The sequence below is a fragment of the Saccopteryx bilineata genome, chromosome 9 (genome assembly GCF_036850765.1).
Source record: "Saccopteryx bilineata isolate mSacBil1 chromosome 9, mSacBil1_pri_phased_curated, whole genome shotgun sequence".
Taxonomy (NCBI): domain Eukaryota; kingdom Metazoa; phylum Chordata; class Mammalia; order Chiroptera; family Emballonuridae; genus Saccopteryx; species Saccopteryx bilineata.
This window is the reverse complement of record NC_089498.1, coordinates 50,624,467-50,643,533: the sequence shown is the minus strand read 5'-3', so window position 1 is coordinate 50,643,533 and position 19,067 is coordinate 50,624,467. Positions and strand designations below refer to the sequence as shown.

Here is a 19,067-nt window from a genome sequence, read left to right as displayed (position 1 = left end):
AAGGGAGGGAGGGAGGGAGGGAGGGAGGGAGGGAGGGAGGGAGGGAGGGAGGGAGAGGGAAAGAAGAAAGAGAGAAGGAAGGAAGGAGAGAGAAAGGAAGGAAGGGCAAGGGAGCTTCCTCAACCCTATCCTTCAGAGATAACCAGTGCTAACAATTTAATGTACATCTTTCAGAGAAAAAAAAAGTAAATTTAATTGTTAATGAAAAAAGTAAACGGGCATACTGATATGTATTCTACCATCTGTGTAAAAGAGAGGGAGGGAAGGAGACATACACATACTTGCTAACACATACATAAAATATCACTAGAAGGCACCAAAAGAAATAATATCATCTGGCTCCCAGGAATAGAACACTTGTCACTCTATATCCTTTCTTCCTTTTGGAATGTGGAACCATGCGAAGATACTACCTATTGAAAACATTAACTTAAATAATAAAACAGAAAAATGTACTTAGCCACTGCCTAGCATAAGAGCAGGCACTCAAAGTGCCTCATGCATGAAACAAATGAGCCCACTAACAACTTGAACACAACAGAAATCTCACTACTCAAAAGGCACATGCTTTTTTAAGTGATCTAACTACATACAACAGAAAAACAAAAATTCTTGATTACTGACACAGAAAGGCATCCATGATCGTTTCTTAAAAAAGACTAGCATAAACTAAGAGTGAAAGATTTTAGATATCTAGCAACTGGCAATGATAACAACTATCATTCTGAACATTTTCTCCCCAGACTCCTGTGGGCAGAGGGTGCACACAGCCAGCCAGCCAGCCAGAGTCTGGGTGCTCAGGCCTAAAGGGCTTTATAACGAGAGGCGATTGCCTGTGTTCACAGTTTACCTCAAAATGACACATAGATTTTGTTTTGCTCTATAGTTAGTCATGACTCTATTCACACAAAAACCATTGTCTTTGCCCACATCTTCAAGAAATATGTACTGCACACCTCTTGACCCACCATCCCATATCTGGGGAAATTTTTTTATTTTTTATTTTAGTGCGCCCTGATGGGGATCCACCCAGCAAGCCCACTAGGGGGCGATGCTCTACCCATGTGGAGCCCTGGCTCCACTGCAACAGAAGCCATTTTTAGCACTAGAGGTGGAGGCAATGGAGCCATCCTCGGCACCCGGACCAACTTGCTGGAACCAATCGGGCCATGGCTACGGGAGAGGAAGAGAGAGAGAGAGAGAGAGATAGTGAGAGAAAGAGAGAGGAGGAGGAATGGAGAGGCAGATGGTCACTTCTCCTGTGTGCCCGACTGGGAATCAAACCTGGGACATCCACACGCCAGGCCGATGTTCTACCGCTGAGTCAACCGGCCAGGGCCTCAGATCTGGGGAAATTTGAGGACCCCAATTTGAAAACCAGATTCTAGCTGAATCTTACCCAAACTGAAGACCATCAAAGCTGAGTGCTTTATCCGAGGTCACATGGCCAATAAGACACAGCTGAGGCGGGGTTGCGAGAGCAATTTCTCAGTGGGAGCATCAGTCTGACTGACAGTCTTTCTTTGTCCCTCTCTTCCCCCCACGCCCCCGCCACCTCACATGCAGAGCCACTGCCGGCTCCCCCAAATAAAAACCTTCTGATGTCTCATCTGGGTCCAGGGCCCAAGTCCACTTACAGAACTGCTCTTCTGTAGCCTTTCACCACAACAGGTGAACACAGTCTGGCTGCGCCCACAAACAAAATCTCTAACAAGAGCGGTGCCTCATTAGACCTTGTATGAAGCTTTCTGTTTTAACAAACAAAATTGTTTCTAAGCCCTTTAATAATCACTTCAGTGGCACCATCTGCACACTGGTTATGTACTAATTGCAGATCTGTTTTATTTCTTTGTTAGAACCAGAGCCTTGGTTTGACAACATTTGATTAGCCAACCATTCTGACTAGTTTACATGTTTGAAAACAGCACTGCCTATTGTTTAAAATATTCCCTAATATATATTTCCCCTGATTTTAGCAGGCTTTCCCTTAATTTTTCCAAAGCAATTTTATATTAAGAATTATATTACCCTATTTTATATAGAGAATTCCTTGGATAATAAACAATAGCTAAAATCTCTGTAGTGAAATTATGTTCAATTCTTACTCAAAATATCTGGTGACTTAAATATGTATAATGTCCTCAAATCAAATGCATAAGTGATGTTTTATGAAATATACCTGCAGCAGGCAAGACACTTTAGGAAATCAAATTTATAAATGATTAAATTGTAATGTTAACAGTTTTCTGTTTAGGTAACTAGAAAAATAGGATCTAGCCAAGAGTCTTAGTATTCGAGGCTGTAATTTCTGTATAAGTTTAATAAATAATACAAATCATAACTTATACTGGGTCTACTTCTAAACATAAGATCATACAATAAATGCCTGGCCTCCTACCTAACCCTGACAAGCAAGGCAGGTTGTACTCATCATACCTTTGGGTTCTACTAGTAAACTGGACCGTGAACTGCATACCAGCAAGCTTGTCCTCCTCTGGGTCCCTGAAGAACAGCCCACCAAGTATCATGCCAAGGACGAGGCTTCCAGAGCCTACCTTTATAACAGTACCAGAGCACAGTCCACGAGTTATTTCAGTAAAAAGAGAAAGAAGAATCAATAGACAAAAAGTAAATCATTGAATAACAAACATGAGAACAAAGTATTGGAGTAAAATCGTATGATATATGAGATCTGCTTTAAAATACTGCCTCTCCTCTCCCTCCCCTGCACCCTGAACAAAGCAGGGGAAGAGGCAGGACTGAACAAGAATCACAGGGAGCTGATGGCTGTAAACCCTGGGTGGCAAAGACAAGAGTTCACTCTAGACTTTTAAAAATTGTTTTTATAAATTGTCTTAATAATCTTTTACACTATGATATAATATGGTGTGAACCAAATTTGTTTTAAAAAATAAAACATGCACATACATAAAACATAAAGCACTGAGGAAAAATAAATTAAGAAAATGGGTGTCCCACCCTGGCTGGATAGTTCCGTTGAGTGTCAGCCCGAGCACAAAAGGGGCCAGTTTGATCCCTGATCAGAGAGGGCACACACAGGAACAGATCAATGTTCCTGCCTCTCTCTCTCTTGCTTTCTCTCTCTCCCTCCTTCATTCCTCTCTAAATAAAAGCTAAAATCCTCTCTAAACTAAAATCCTCAATAAATAAAATGAAAAAAGAGAAAGAAAATGAGTGAAGAGGGTCAAAGGTACAAACTTTCAGGTATAAGATAAATAAGTCATGGGAATATAATGTACAGCATTATAATGTACAGCATGGTGACTACAGTTAATAATACTGTATTGTGTATTTGAAAGTTGCTAAGAGAGTAGCTCTTAAAAGTTCTCACCACAAGAAAAATAACTAATTATGTATATATAGTGACACGTTAACTAGACTTACTGTACTGATGATCATTTTACAATATAAACATCAAATCATTATGCCGTACTCCTGAAACCAATATAATGTTATATGTCAAAAATAAATATAAAAGTAAAAATAAATGCACCAAAAAATTATGTTGGGTGGTGGGATGACATCAGACTCAGCCGATTTCACACAACCTCCAAGCAGAGGGCCACTATTCCCAGCAAACAGCTCTTTCCACCAAGCCTCATGCATTTATCAACATGTACTGGAGTCACCGTCCCTTCTGTTGCTGGAGTTAATTTTTTTAAGGTATACAAAGTGATGATTTAATATATGCATACACTGTGAAACCACTACCTCTTTAAAAACCTACCCATACATACATCCCTAAACAAAATCAGACCCAATCCCAAAAGTGCACCCAAATATTACCTACTTAACACTCCCACAATCAGTGGGGCTTTTACTTGCTACCCTTTTCCTCAAAGAACAAAAACATATGTCCAGTTTCTCTGCCTAATGAGACTAGGTCAAGTCAACAACAGAAAAGTCAAAAACATCAACCTCTGACATGCAAGAATGTCTCACATTAAGTGAACAATCAAAACCAAAAGAAGCCCAAACCACTGCATGCCACTTTGTAGGGAAGATACCTATTCAAGCTTTCCTCTGTATTTTCTTACTCTCTAATTCCTCACTACTCTCTAATTCCTCTCTAATTCCTCCATATTTCCTTTCTAGCTTCGGAGGCAGACAATAAAGTCAAGAAATAACTGAGAAACTCCGAAATGGCAGCTAAGGAGGTGGGTTAAGCAATGAAAGTCCATCTGATAAAGGCACTGCGTTCTGAGACCAATTACTGGGGACAGAAACAGACTGTGGGCCTTCTCTGATTCTCTCGGTGGAATGTTTCTATGTTCGTATGGACAACCAAAATACAGGTGACAAAAGTACTGGCTGAGCCAGACAGCTTTAAAAGATTTTGCAAGTCAGCTGATAAAGATCCTATTCCCAAACCAAATGGATTCTTTTGATCTTACATGTCATAGGGACACTGCTCAGTTTATCTTCCTAGAGCAAAGTACTCATTACCCAATGTTCACAGTCCTGACCTTTGCCACCCGAGTCATCTATCCATTCATCCGGGGGGGAAACTGCCACGTAAGGCAAGCCTTTGGGTTGGAGGTGATAAGACTAAGAATTCTCTTATCTTTCTTCTTTGAGCTTTTAAGAGAAGGTTGTTTTTCTTAAAAACTGGTCAGTTCCTATCTTATGGATAATGTGAATCATATGATATTTCCCATTTTGCTTTGGCCATCTCCAGGAATCCCTGAGCCAAATATGCAAGCCGAATCTACAGCTGAACTGAACCTAAAGATTCAGTGCTAAGTCCTGGCTGGGTGGCATTGGCACGGCGAGAGGACGTCCTGGGTTTGATCCCCAGTCAGGGCACACATGAGAAATGACCATCTGCTTCTCTCCCCCTTCCCCTCTTGCAGCCAGTGGCTCAATTAGTTCGAGTGTCAGCCCCAGGTGCTGAGGATAGCTCAGTTGATTCATCAGCCCCAGACGGGGGTTGCCAAGTAGATCCTGGTCCAGGCGCATGTGGGAGTCTGTTTCTATTTCCTCTCCTCTCACTTAAAAAGAAAAAACAAAAAGATTCAGTGCTGATACCTAAAAAGTGTCTTGTTAATCCTAAAACAAAATGCTGATCACCAGCCACATGAATTTCTACTTCAGGAAAGAGAGTCAGGGTTGGTAATACAAGTGATGGCACAATGCTGATTTCCGTTCCTGACACTTCAGATGACTTCTGAGCGTCATATGATGACACATAACAGGGAAGAACTTGTCCAATTCTGGACACATCCACTAATTAATTCTTTTTGCCACTCAGTTATCCAAAACTCTCAATATTGTGGGGTTTTCTCAGAAGGTGTGGTCTTTAAATAAGTCTACAAATTCTGGTGGCAGGCACCATGAAATGGAAATCAAAATAAATCTGGTTACGTGAAGTAAACACAAAATTGCAAAAAAACCTATAAGTTTTTTTATAGCTCCCTATGCATTTTGCTCTAAGTCATACTGCACCTACTTGCAGAGGCAGGAAAGCAAGTCAAGTGTGACTCCAGTATTCAGGCCGTTAGACCCACTCTGAACTGTTTTCTTCTAGGTCTGTGCTTCTCATTTAATACCAAATTGTTTAGTAATAACTGGTTTGACTCTTTTCTGCCTCTCTTAAAAGTAAAAATACTGAAGTTAATGATTGATTCTTAAAGTAAGTCATGAATCAAATTAAAGAATCGCTATACTGTATGGACTAATTATATTTTATGACTAATTATCACATACAGAATGACATTGTAATCTGCAGAGATTCTTTTTAACATTTACACAACAGGAAGAGCTTGGCAGAAGCTCTCTGGTGGCATTTGAGTGAGCTGGGAGTTTGTCTCACATCTAACTAATAAGCTTATCCTTTTATCCAGAAAAATCCAGAGTAATCAAACCTTGGGGTGATGGCAAAACTCAGACCTTGCTCTCTCTAGCCACACAGCTACATTTTTTATCAGATTCCTCCCAAAAATACCTTAATTGGTTACTGTTATGATGAGTAACACTGAACATTTACAATTTCAGGTGCAATCCATATAAAAATCAGGTTAAACAAGTTGGTGGAGTCCTGGCGTATCTGAAATAAATAGCTCTTTAACCATTAAGGAGCAGGTATGATACTGTAGCAGAATTAAAGTGCTCTTAAATAATCTCCAGCTAGATTAATGATTCCCTCACAACACACTGATGCATGTGGATAGCTAAACAACCTCTTGCTGTCAGTGGTATTAATTAATATGCTTCCAACTCTGGTCCCACTGGTCAATGTGCAATGGTGACCAAGAGTCAGGCATCGCTGCTTCCAAACATGTTTATGTAGGCTGGGCTTGTTCCTGCTGATACATCATTTCATTAAATATTAAGTAATCAATGAAATTTGATTCCGGAAAAAAAAAAGATCTTTTGTTCCTATGAAACGAAATGTAATGCTTTAGAAACACCTGACACAGGTAAACAGCTAACATTATTACCTATTAGGGTTAGGGTTACAATGTTAATATGCTGAGGGAAAAATGTGACTTAAAATTGGGACAAATTCAGTACTCAACTGTTTTGAAAGTTTTGATGTTCTGGGACCAATTTAAAGAAATAAAGACTGGATGTTGTGGATAGTGCGCCATGCGTGTGGTTTGTGCAAGAAAGACAACAGAGAACATTAGTCAGAGAACTCACATTTAAGAATTTCGTTTTACTAATAAGAATTTAAATTTCTTTTCTTTTCTTTTTTTTCTTTTTTTTTTTTTCATTTTTCCAAAGCTGGAAACGGGGAGGCAGTCAGACAGACTCCCGCATGCACCCAACCGGGATCCACCCGGCATGCCCACCAGGGGGTGATGCTTTGCCCCTTTGGGGCGTCACTCTGTTGCGTCCAGAGCCATTCTAGCACCTGAGGCAGTGGCCACAGAGCCATCCCCAGCGCCTGGGCCATCTTTGCTCCAATGGAGCCTCGCTGCGGGAGGGGAAGAGAGAGACAGAGAGGAAGGAGAGAGGGAGGGGTGGAGAAGCAGATGGGCACTTCTCCTGTGTGCCCTGGCCGGGAATCGAACCCGGGACTGCTGCACGCCAGGCCGACGCTCTACTGCTGAGCCAACCGGCCAGGGCCTAGAGAACCCACATTTAAAGGAGAACTTGACACTACATAAGACTGACCAATTCTGAATACTGATATTTATATATTTAATAAGATGTTTATGGTGGGTATGCATCATTTTTTATTTCCACTGATAACTGATTAACCATCTAACTGCAGGTCCCAATTTTACTCGATAGGATTTTCTCTGAGAAACTATAAGCCAAGGTCTGTACCCTCCCATGTATTTTCAGCTTCCCTTGATAAAGAACTCTGACTTCCCTTAGTGGCTTCTGGAGTCTGCACTTCCCTAAGCTCCACGGAGTGGGGCTCCCAGTCCCACTCTCGGCAAACAAGAGCCAACTCTGCCTTTTCTCCTCTCCCTTCACATTAAAACCCCATTATCTCAGGTCCACGTATGCTCAGTGAGGAGTTGAGCAAAACAAGGTCAAGGTCAGTTCACCCCATAGGTACGTTTCTCTTCTCTAGGATGTTTGCAGCAGCAGTTCAAGAATATATAAAGAGGTAGTTAAAACAAAAAATCTAGATTGTGGAAGGAGTGCTGTTTTGGAACCAGATAGGAAGGCACAGGTTAGTGTTTCCGGTTTTTGTTGTTGTTGTTTTTAATTATGAGACAGAGAGAAAGTGAGAGAGAAGGACAGACATATGGGAAGGGAGAGAGATGTAAAGCATCAACTCGTAGTTGCTGCACTTTAACTGTTCATTGATTGCTTCTCATACGTGCCTTGACCAACGGGCTCGAGCCAAGCCAGTGACCTCTTGTTCAAGCCAGCGATCTTTGGGCTCAAGTCAGCAACCATGGGATCATGTTGATGATCTACACTCAAGACAGCTGAGTCCGCACTCAAGCCAGTGACCTCAGGGTTTCAAACCTAGGACCTCAGTATCCCACGTCCACGCTCTACCCACTGTGCCACCACCAGTCAGGCAGGAGCAGGTTAGTCTTAATGAGTTACAAAGTAGAAAGCTAAACTAGATTGAAACTCCATCTGTGACTTCGGCAAAGTTTACAGCCCTTCCAAGTCAGTTTCCTTATATATAAAAATAAGGTAACACCACTTATGTCATAGGATTAAACAGGATAAAGTGTTATAAAGCACCTAGTCTAGTCTAGGTACACAGCAGGTGCTCAATAAATCATGGCTGTTTTAGTTTTTTACCTTCTCACATCCAATCCCATCCTACCCCCCAAAATGACATTATTTTTTACAATATCTTTCCTCCCCCGATTTAAGAACCAAAAGATTCTCTTAAAAGTAACAGGTCCCTACCCCTCAGGGACTCCCACAGAAGCAGCAGCGCAGGCACACTTTTATGAAGAAAGCTGTATCAGGCAAGATCATGTTACTTGGAAGACACGTCCTCCACCACTCAGTACACTCTTGGGAGCTCTGAAAGCATGGGACACTCAAAAATGTGATCATTAGTCGGCTGATTTATACCATTAAAATTTTTCTCAAAATTTTGTACAGTAAGAGCAAAGGCAAAGAAAAAAAGGCAGTTGGTTTATTCTCTTCACATCAATCTTCTCAACCCATTTTCTTGCAGTGAATCATCACCTGCGATCTCTGATGTGGTTGCTTGATTTAGAGAGCCAAGTTGTACATTCTGCAAAGAGCTGATTATCACCCCGGAGGTGAAGGTTCACTGCACACCTAGTGAGAGCTCCCTCAGGGCAAGACACTGCAGGCACCAGTCAGGGTCCAGGGTCACCGTCAGTGTCAACCATATCATCACTCCCCGGTTCAAGAGAAGGCTCTTGAATCTTCAATCACACACATGCACTTACAGTGCAAGATGCAGATGCCGCAGAGTACAGGAAAGATTAAATACGGTTGGCCTGTCTAGTTCTTAAATAAAAGGAGACAGCCAAGACACCAAACCAAAGGACAAACGCAAGAGGAGGGAATACAGCTAGTTTGTTTTTAACAATATTGCAACTACACACACATCCAATCAGGGCTTACTCTCTCTTCCACAAAAGAAAATATTTTTACAAGTTCTGAAAAACAACATGTCTGTGTTTATTTAGATGTCTGTATCTCTCTGCCTCTGTGCAAATGAGTTATCTTTTCTGGTAAGTATCAACTACTACACATTGTTTTGATTTTCCCTTTAGAAGACAAACACAAGAAGAGAAGGCTGCCTTTCCCATTTGCCAAATACGATAAAATGTAACAGCTGTTACTTAAGCAATCATTCTGGTTTTAAAAGTATTCAAAATAAACCTCTACTTCCTCTTAAGAAAGTTTTTCTCCTCCTTAGGCGTTAATTACTGACTCATAAAGAAGCCACTAAGAACAGATGAGTTATGGGACTATGAAAGGCTGATGACGATAGAATCTGCCTCAAGAGCTATGGTGGCATTTGCGAATTGTGATGCTAAATCATTTCATTGCTCTTCAGCATATGACTTGGGAATACCTTTTGCTCACTAGATACATTTCAAAAGGCTACACACAGAAATAGTCTCATCCCTGGACTTTGTGCTTTGGTGTGCTAATAAATGTTTTAGAAAACAGTTAATATCATATTGAATAATTTTGTCATTAATAAGAGGCAGGATTGTTATTTTCCTACTCTCTCCGACCTTCTTAAAAAGCAGTGGTCTGGCCCTGGCCGGTTGGCTCAGCGGTAGAGCGTCGGCCTGGTGTGCGGGGGACCCGGGTTTGATTCCTGGCCAGAGCACATAGGAGAAGCGCCCATTTGCTTCTCCACCCCCCCTCCTTCCTCTCTGTCTCTCTCTTCCCTTCCCGCAGCCAAGGCTCCATTGGAGCAAGGATGGCCGGGGCGCTGGGGATGGCTCCTTGGCCTCTGCCCCAGGCGCTAGAGTGGCTCTGGTCGTGGCAGAGCTACGCCCGGGAGGGGCAGAGCATCGCCCCCTGGTGGGCAGAGCACCGCCCCTGGTGGGCGTGCCAGGTGGATCCCGGTCGGACGCATGCTGGAGTCTGACTGTCTCTCCCTGTTTACAGCTTCAGAAAAATACAAAAAAAAAAAAAAAAAGGCAGTGGTCTTTGGAAAATGGTAATTATTCACTTGAAATGACAATTAACAAGAAATATGTATGCACTTCGAATGGAAACTCCCAAAGCCGACCATACAAAATACCATAGTAACAGCTCTATAAATGCAGGGAGTAGGCATTTAAAATATTTGCAGAAATTATCAGATATGGAAATTTTAACTATTGAAATAAAATTATTCTAATAATTTTAATTACCAGCTTTTAATTCAAAATGGTTTATAAAAGCAATTAAAACAGTAATATCAACTTTTAAAAACTGTTCATTATTTCAACCCCACAGAGTTGTTCAGCCCAAAAACTGCTCAACTTCTCTTCGCAATGTGAAGCTAACACTTAGTGCCCAAAACAGGTTTGGGAGATCATTACTGCGAACTTTTGGGTATCACATCTCATAGGCAAGGTTCTGGTGACTTGTTGCTGTTTTGGTAGCACATTTTCTATAAAAACAGCATATATTCAGTTCTCAATCAAGCTAAACCAAGAGTCCTAATTACTATCAAGCCACCACATGAAGACATTAACAACACATGCTGAAAACCATTCAACAGTTCACTTTTGATATGACAAGTTACTTCCTTACTGAGGAAGCCTCACAACCATAGAGGTAGTTTGCGGAATAAAAGAAGAAATATATATATTATTATTCAAGACAGTACTGGGCCCCAGTATATACAATGAACAATTCTAGCCAAGAGTTTTATACGGGCCAAATTATTCAAAAGAATAATATTATTCATGAATAGCAAATTCTTAACAGTAACAGGTTATATAAAATGTCCAGAAAAGGCAAATCTATAGAGACAGAAAGTAGATTAGTGGTTGCCTGGAGATGGGGAGTAACTATAAAAGGGCAAGAGGCATCTTATTGGAGTGATGAAAATATTCTGAAGCTAGTTTACGGTGATTTCATAACTTGATGAATTTACTAAATATCTCTGAACTGTACACCAAAAGAGGTCAATTTTATGGCATGAAAAGTATACCTCAATAAAGTTTTTTTTTTTAAGTGACGGTGATCATTTGGATTTAGCGTTTTGTTTGGGACTGGGAAGTAACAAGGTAACGGTGTACTCAAATCTTCAATTTTGAAATTGTTCACCCTAGTTCCTTATGCTAACCTGAATTTCAAAAGGGAATTAATTAAATTATACTATTTTCTTACCGTAAAGTATATGTAAAGTTATAAGGAATGAAGGAAAAATGTGACAACAATCTAAACGTCTATTAATGATGAAAGTGGTACATCAAAAGAAATTATGGGGCCCTGGTCAGGTGGTTCAGGGAATATAGTGTCGGCCTGGTGTGCCAGAGGTCACGGGTTCAACCCCAAGTCACAGCATGTAGGAGGAGCAATCAATGAGTATACAACTAAATGTAACAATTAAGTGAAACGAGTTGGTGCTTCTTTCTCTATTTCTCTCTCCCTTCCTCTCTCTCTCACAAATCAACAGAAAAACTTTAAAATTTTTTTAAAAAATTATGGTCCAGTCATCCTCTGAAAGTAGTGCAGTCCATACTAAACAGTCTATTAAAAAAATGTTAGAATGAACAACTAAGGTGCCGCAACTATGAGTTGATGCTTCTCATCTCTCTCCCTTCCTGTCTGTCCGTTCCTCCCCCACCACCTCTCGCCTAAAAAAAAAAAAATGAAGTGAGTCCAGGTATACTGAATGAAGCAGCACGCCAGCAGAACACATACAGTAGGGCATGTGAGAAATGTGTGTGGATTATCTAGGCATATACATATGTTTGCACGTATACTTGGAAAGATCAACACCAAACTGTTCATAATGCTTAGCCCTTGGATGTACCAATGGGAGAGGAAGAGGATTTTCAAAGTTCAAGGGAAAGAATTGCAAGTATGTGCATCAAAGGGTTGCGAATAGTTGTCATCAAATAGAATTTATGGGTTTTTTTTTAATGTTCTTTTAAGCTGTCGATACTTTCTTATTGGAGAGAAAGGTTAGCATAGTGGTTAAGTGATGGCCCAGATTCAAATCCTGGCTGTTCTGCTTATTTGCTGTGAGATCTTGAATAAATTGCTCAACCAGTCCATGAGACAGCTTGTTGCCTCTGTGAACTGAAGATAATAAAAGCACCTATTCCATAGGCTGTGAGGATAAACTGAGCATATCGTGTACACAGGCACTTAGAAGAGTCTAGCACACAGTATGTATTCAATCAGTATGGGAGTAGAATGGATTAGACACAAATCAAAGTCTGGACAGTTACCAGAGCCTGTCTTATGACCAACACTGATGTAACCAACCTCCCTGTGGGCTGCACTGTGGCCAGCAGGTACCTGGGCAGGAACCTCCCAAGTGCCTTGGCTCCATGTGTTGTGACAGATTCATAATGCGAGAGATAATTACCATGTGTGACCGGACCAATGGGTAGAGGACACCTGGAACGTGAATGCTCCCATATAAACACTCATACCTAATAATTGACCTCAATGGGACTTGTGGCCTCATCTTGCGACATAACAATATAAACTAGGGTCAATTACCTGACACTTTGGGAAAAATCATTAATTATCACATTCTAATAACACAGCAAATCTGCCTTCCTGAAAACTGTTAAGCCCGAAAGTAGCCCCATTTCCCAATCCTTATGGTGTAAGAGAAACTTTAAACTTTAGTAGTCCTTAAGATCTTTTCCAACAGCCACCTTCTCACCACTCTGAACAATACTGGAAATTCTTTCCTAAAGGACGGCCGCTTATATTCATTGAGTGGTTACTACCTACCTGTAGGTGGAGCGCAGAGCTACCTAGTAGCTGTGGCTGACACAACGCTGTGAGAACACTCCAGCACACCCAGGAGGGAGCTCGCCCGCTATAAGGAAGTGACTCAGCGCCAACCAGGCAGCTCCCTGATCTTTTTAGCCATTGGCTGTGAAGGACACGCTGTAACACCCTATAGGCTGAACCTGTGTACATAAGCTAGCTTACTTCCTGAATAAAGTGGATCTGCGTCACTGAACCTGGTCCCCGGAGTCAGATCTTTGCGTTTCCGTCGTCCTCACCCCTGGTGGGCCTTGTCCACAACCTACCAAATTCATCTATTTGTCTCAAAACTCTTTGAGGTAGGTTTTTAATCTCCACTTCTGCAGATTTAGAAAATTGGGGCTCAAAGAGAGTATATTCCTTACCTGGGTCCATCCATGAGTGGCAGCACTGAGAATTAACAGCAGAATCATTCACTTTCAAAGTCCCTGCTCTCCCAAGCACTATAAATCCTGCAGGTATCATTCACAAAATGGTTCATACTTTTTATTTCAACTGCAAAGTATTTCCTTCAAAAGGCCTATACATCATCAAATTTTTAGATCACCTAATCAAAAATATCCCCACAAAAGCTCCTGAATTTTCTTGAAGTATATATATATATTTTTACAATAGACATAGTTGCTATTAGCATTTTATTGTTCATTTCTTTGTTTCTCCAAAGCTGACTGGTTTTCAACAAGGCACCAACATCTTACCCACAGACCCATCTCCAGTGAGTAGAGAACAAACCACAGAAACTCCTGCATTTAGAAACCAATTTTTCAAAGTAGCTTTCATTGCCTTATGCATTTATCCTCCCACAAAAAAACATCAAAGACAAATTCACAAATGAATTTTTGTCAGCCTTATGTCATCAAGTTGATTTATAAGCTAAAGCTAAACAGACAAGGTGGTTCAGAGTGGTACAAAACTATGGCACTAAAATCATTCGTAAACTTCCCTTTGACAGAGCTAGACATTTTTAAACATCTCCATTTATCTTTCATTTTGATGTACTATTTAGAAAATTGTTCTTATCAAACTATAATAAACTGGTCTGGACAAAAATATAAATTAATGACATCAGTCACTAATTATTTCATCAGTCTGCATTGAAACGGATGCTTAATAAGCAGCATGGTCATTTAAAACAGCAATGGCTGGTGCTCTATTGTTCTGGTTATCCGATTATTTCTGCAACTGAATGCCACTGAACAGTAACAGAAGTCAAATTTTAGCATTAACTTTCTCAAAAATAAATCTATTTTTACCTATTATAGGCTTTTATTTCAGTAAATTCAAATTAACTGAATCAATTGCCATCATAAAACTATGAAGAGAATAAACAAAGCCATTAGACATCTCATCTCAGGTCAAATAGCATTAAAAAAAAGGCCATAATCTACTAGAAATTAAGATTCATTGATATTTTCAGGGAGCAACAGTGTATGTAAAACCATACTGCCATATGCATGAATAAGCTATGTACATAAAAATTATTTGAACTGTCAGAAAATACTTAAAATCTTATTTGGAGATATTTATTTAAATAAAAAATTAGCCAACTACTGGTCCTCGGATTTAGGTTGAGTCATAGTTTACACAGTATGTAAGAAGACGTTTATTCAGTTTTATTAACCAGAATCACTTTAAATGTTCAAAGGAAGCTCTAACAGGTAGGTTTAGCAATAGAGCGTCAGCCTGGCATGTGGAGGTCCTGGGTTTGATTCCCCATCAAGGCACATAAGAGAACCATCTGCTTCTCTACCCCCCGCCCCATCTCTCTCTCTCTTTTCCCCTCCGGCAGCCAGGCTCAAATGGTTCAAGCAAAGTTGGCTCTAGGCGCTGAGGATGGCTCCATGGCCTTGGCCTCAGACACTAAAATAGTGTCTAGTTGCTGAGCAACTGAGCTGCAGTCCAGCCAGGCAGATCATTGCCAGGTATGGGGCTTGCCATGTGGATCCCCATCGGGGTGCATGTGGGAGTCTGTCTCTGCCTACCCACCTCTCACGTAAAAAAAAAAATGTTCAAGCCTGACCTGTGGTGGCACAGTGGGATAAAGTGTCAACCTGGAACACTGAGGTTAATGGTTCAAAACCCTGGGCTTGCCTGGTCAAGGCACATATGGGAGTTGATGCTTCCTGCTCCTCCCCTTCTCTCTCTCTCTCTCCCTCTTTCCCTCTCTCTTTCTCTCTCTCTCTCCTCTCTAAAAATGGAATAAAATCTTTAAAAAAATGTTCAAAGGAGGTTAGTCCATGAAGATATATGAAGAGGAATCCATTCTTGATCTAGTCATTCCCATAAAATCAGATTTAAAAACAAATTTTATAGTTTTCATAACACAGTGGAGAGACATAATTATCTCCCACTGGCTAGCCTAGAGATAATTATGTAAGCCAAAGAAAGAAGAGATTCAACCAATTAACACTTGGCACCAGTGTACTGTTTCCACACTCAATATCCTACAAAACACATCATGAGGCACATACTACACTATTATGTTAGAACTCATCCCAGCTGTCTAGAAGCTAGCTGAATAGGGAGTATGAAGAGAAGAAATGCAGGTGTTCTGGATTCTATGGGTGCATATATCAGGCATACATACATACATGTAGTTGACCAAGGCATTCCAAAGTGAATCTTTTCAGTCGAGTTCTCAACTGCTGACCATTCTCCCTCCAGCACTTCTTTCTCCTCCTTGGCTCTATCCGTTCATTCAACACACTGTATTTCATTTCGGGTACAGTTCTAGGTGCTTGGGATACAGAAGTGAGAATTCCCATGACTCTGGTTATCTGAAATGATCTCAGCAGGTGGCTAAATTCTGATGTTTACAGAGATGGCTGTTCATAAACTCACATGCTCTTAAGAGACCCAGTAAATTGCTGAGAGCCTAGCCAAATACAGAGGAGAAAGACACCGAGGTCAATTACTTCTTCGGAGTAAGAGTATTCTTGTTGTAATAAGATGACATAGGAGTCTCCAGAACTATGAGACATACTAGGATCACAGGAAATAACCTTTTGTCCAAAACTACAACTACTTGACCTAAAACCAGCAGAAAGTATGGCCAACTTTTCTTAACTCACTCTTCTTTCATGTTTTGAGAAGAACAGGACTTATACCCCTTGCACCAAAATAAAGACAATGTTTTCAATGAACATCAAAAGACTGGAGACAACATGGAGAAAATATTTACAATACATATGAAATAGGACTGATTTCCCTAATTTAAAATGAGTTCATATAAGTCAATATAATAAAGACAAGAACCCTCTAAGGAAGAAAAAGAAAGAGTAGGGGGAAGAGGAAGAAGAAAGTACAAAGCAAAACACAAGAACAGGCAATTTACAGAAAGAAATTCAAATGGCCAAAGAACCTGCAGGATCCTTGTACTTAAAGATAAGCAAGCAAGTTAAAACAGAGACAACATTTTTAACCTATCAGATTGGCCAAAAATGTTAGAGTTTGGTAATCTGCACTACTGGTGGGGGTGTGGGAAAGATACAACCTGGTTTTAAAAAAAAAATCAACCTGCAGCCTGACCTGTGGTGGCCTGGTTTAAAAAAAAAAATCAACCTGCAGCCTGACCTGTGGTGGCACAGTGGATAAAGCGTCTACCTGGAACGCTGAGGTCGCCGGTTCGAAACCCTGGGTTTGCCTGGTCAAGGCACATATGGGAGTTGATGCTTCCTGCTCCTCCCTCCTTCTCTCTCTCTGTCTCTCTCTCTCCTCTCTAAAAATGAATTTAAAAAAATCCCAACCTGCATAACCTTTCTAGAGTACAACCAGATAATGTTTATCAGAGTTTCCTCAAACCTAGCAATCTCACTATTAGAAACTTAATATTAACCTACAGATATATCAGCAAGATATTTACACAAAAGTATTTATAAGGGGGGGGTCACTTCAGAAGTCATGTTTAACCACTATGCAGTACAACTGAAACTAATATAATACTGAGTGTCAACTGTAATTGAAAAATAAAAAGGAAATTTAAAATAATGTATTTACAAAAAGGTAGACTGCAAGAATTCCAACAGGTCCACACAACTGCTCCTCCTAAATATCTGGTCATTACTTTAAAATATCCAGAAATAAGGCAAAGGTGAAATCAATTACTGTGCATCCACATAATGAAACCTTATACACATTCAAATGAATAAAGAAGAACTGATGTGTATTGATGGGAAAAATCTCTAAAAATAGGAAAAGTACACACCAAAAAAAAAAAAAGAGGGGGGCTATAGAACATTTAATCTCTTTATTAGACAATATAAAAAGCAGAGAGCCAGACAGATGCAAAAAACAAACAAACAAACAAACAAAAAATCCCCCACATTTTTTCCTGGAAGAAATCAAAAGAAATGTAATAACAGTTACATTTGAGGGGAGACTGTTACTTCTTTATCTCCTTCTGTACCTTTTTATTTATTTATTTATTCATTTTTAGAGAGAGAGGAGAGAGAGAAGGGGGAAGGAGTAGGAAGCATCAACTCCCATATGTGCCTTGACCAGGCAAGCCCGGGGTTTTGAACCGGCGACCTCAGCGTTCTAGGTCGACGCTTTATCCACTGCGCCACCACAGGTCAGGCCTCCTTCTGTACCTTTTGATGCCATTGGTATGTTAACTACATACATGCAGTTTTTATTTATTTTCAATGTCATCATGGGTTACCTGAATGTAAGATTATGGGCAATTACCTTCTCTCTCTTTATACTGTTTCAATAAAATCTAATTTAAATAAAAACTTTTTAGGATACTTCTCAAGGAGAAAAACAAAACAAAAAATGAAGTAGAGAAAAAGAAAGCAACGCAAATAGATATATCAACCTGGGTTCAAGGACAAGGTGAAGTGTTTCTCTCTTTTTTTTTTTTTTTTTTTAGTGTGTTAAACAAAAGGATAACTTATGCATTGCATGTGGTAGGTAGCAAGAAGCCACAAAGAAATCTTAGCAGTTCAAAGCTGTGGAATATCGAAAACAATCTGGAGGAAAAATCTTTGAAAAACTATTCTAGAAGAAATATTCTCCAAATTTACCAGAAAGCAATTAAAATAATATACACTAGCAAACTAAATTAAACAAACCATCAAAAACAAATACAACTGTAACCCTACAATGTATTATGAATTCCTTTGGCAAATATTTATAAAGTCTAAAAGATAAAATCCCAAATTGGATTACCTGACATGCAACTGTAATTCTTGATTGTACTAAATATCTTCACAGGCATTAAACAAAAAGCCTCGAATGTCATCTAGCTGGATGTCATTTCATAAATGGGGTCCCAATTCATGATTATCCATGTATTTATCTAAGGTTTAAGAGGAAAACAATAAAGATGAAATTCAAGAAACTAAATCTTCAATAGTCCCTTAGGGATGAGTCACTATGGATAATACAGGTAATCAAACCAGACAATGTTAAAAGTCTGTGGGAAATGAGATACCATCAAGGGGGAAAAAATTAAAATCCCCTAAATATATACACCATGGTACAATTACCTGGTGGTTGAAAGAAACATAAAGGATGGGTGAAGAAGGATGGAATTTTTCTTCCCAAGTGCCAGTTATCAATTTACTGCCTCTGAGCTACAAATTCACCCTTTAATACCTGATCTGCAGAAATGGATCTGGGCCTCTTAAATTTTTTTTCACTTGCATGATTTTAAGTATGTCAGCAGAAGATGCTGGAAAGACACTACAGGATGAAGAAGTTATGGTTGCTAGTTCTGCTGTGCTCCCCTCATAGGCTCCTGCAGCATGTGCAACTTGTCCAGCACCTGTCTTGTAATGGTTTTATAGTAGAGTGGCTCCACTTAGACATCTCCCCTTGAACAGCTTTCCCTCGCACCCCCAAGGGCATGGGTTTCCAGCAAGTTCTGGGGGGGTTGATTTTTAGCAGGTTCTACTGGTCTGGCACTACAACTCGGCCATACAGTGGATCACAGGAAAGAAACATACTCCATGCCAACTGCTAAGGATGTATGAAGAATGCTTGATACTGCAAGCCAGAAGAGGGGGTGGCCTGAGCAGTCTGCCTTACTCATAAGAGGTGTTCAGCTGAAAAGCTGTACCAGCTATGTCAGTCTTGGGCCTGCTGGCCCACAGATCACCCCTTCTTGTTCCTAGCTCTACTCAGCTTTATCACAGGGAACCAACCTACTGGGAGGCATTGGCAAAAGACTG

The 19,067-nt window shown here is 40.3% G+C and overlaps 1 protein-coding gene across 10 annotated transcripts in view; it reads right to left on the bottom strand.

The window, feature by feature from the left end:
• The window catches only part of SGMS1 (sphingomyelin synthase 1), a 325,673-nt gene that overhangs the window by 71,545 nt on the left and 235,061 nt on the right, over positions 1–19,067 (bottom strand). The window contains exons 7-8 of one of the 10 annotated variants that reach the window (XM_066244178.1): positions 18,064–18,193; positions 15,486–15,631 (exon numbers count right to left, since the gene is read on the bottom strand). The exons of 8 other annotated variants lie outside the window; for them this stretch is intronic. The gene's annotated coding sequence lies outside the window, so the exon portion shown is untranslated. The remainder of the gene's footprint in view (positions 1–15,485; positions 15,632–18,063; positions 18,194–19,067) is intronic. One more of the 10 variants, XM_066244179.1, reaches the window with a different exon arrangement.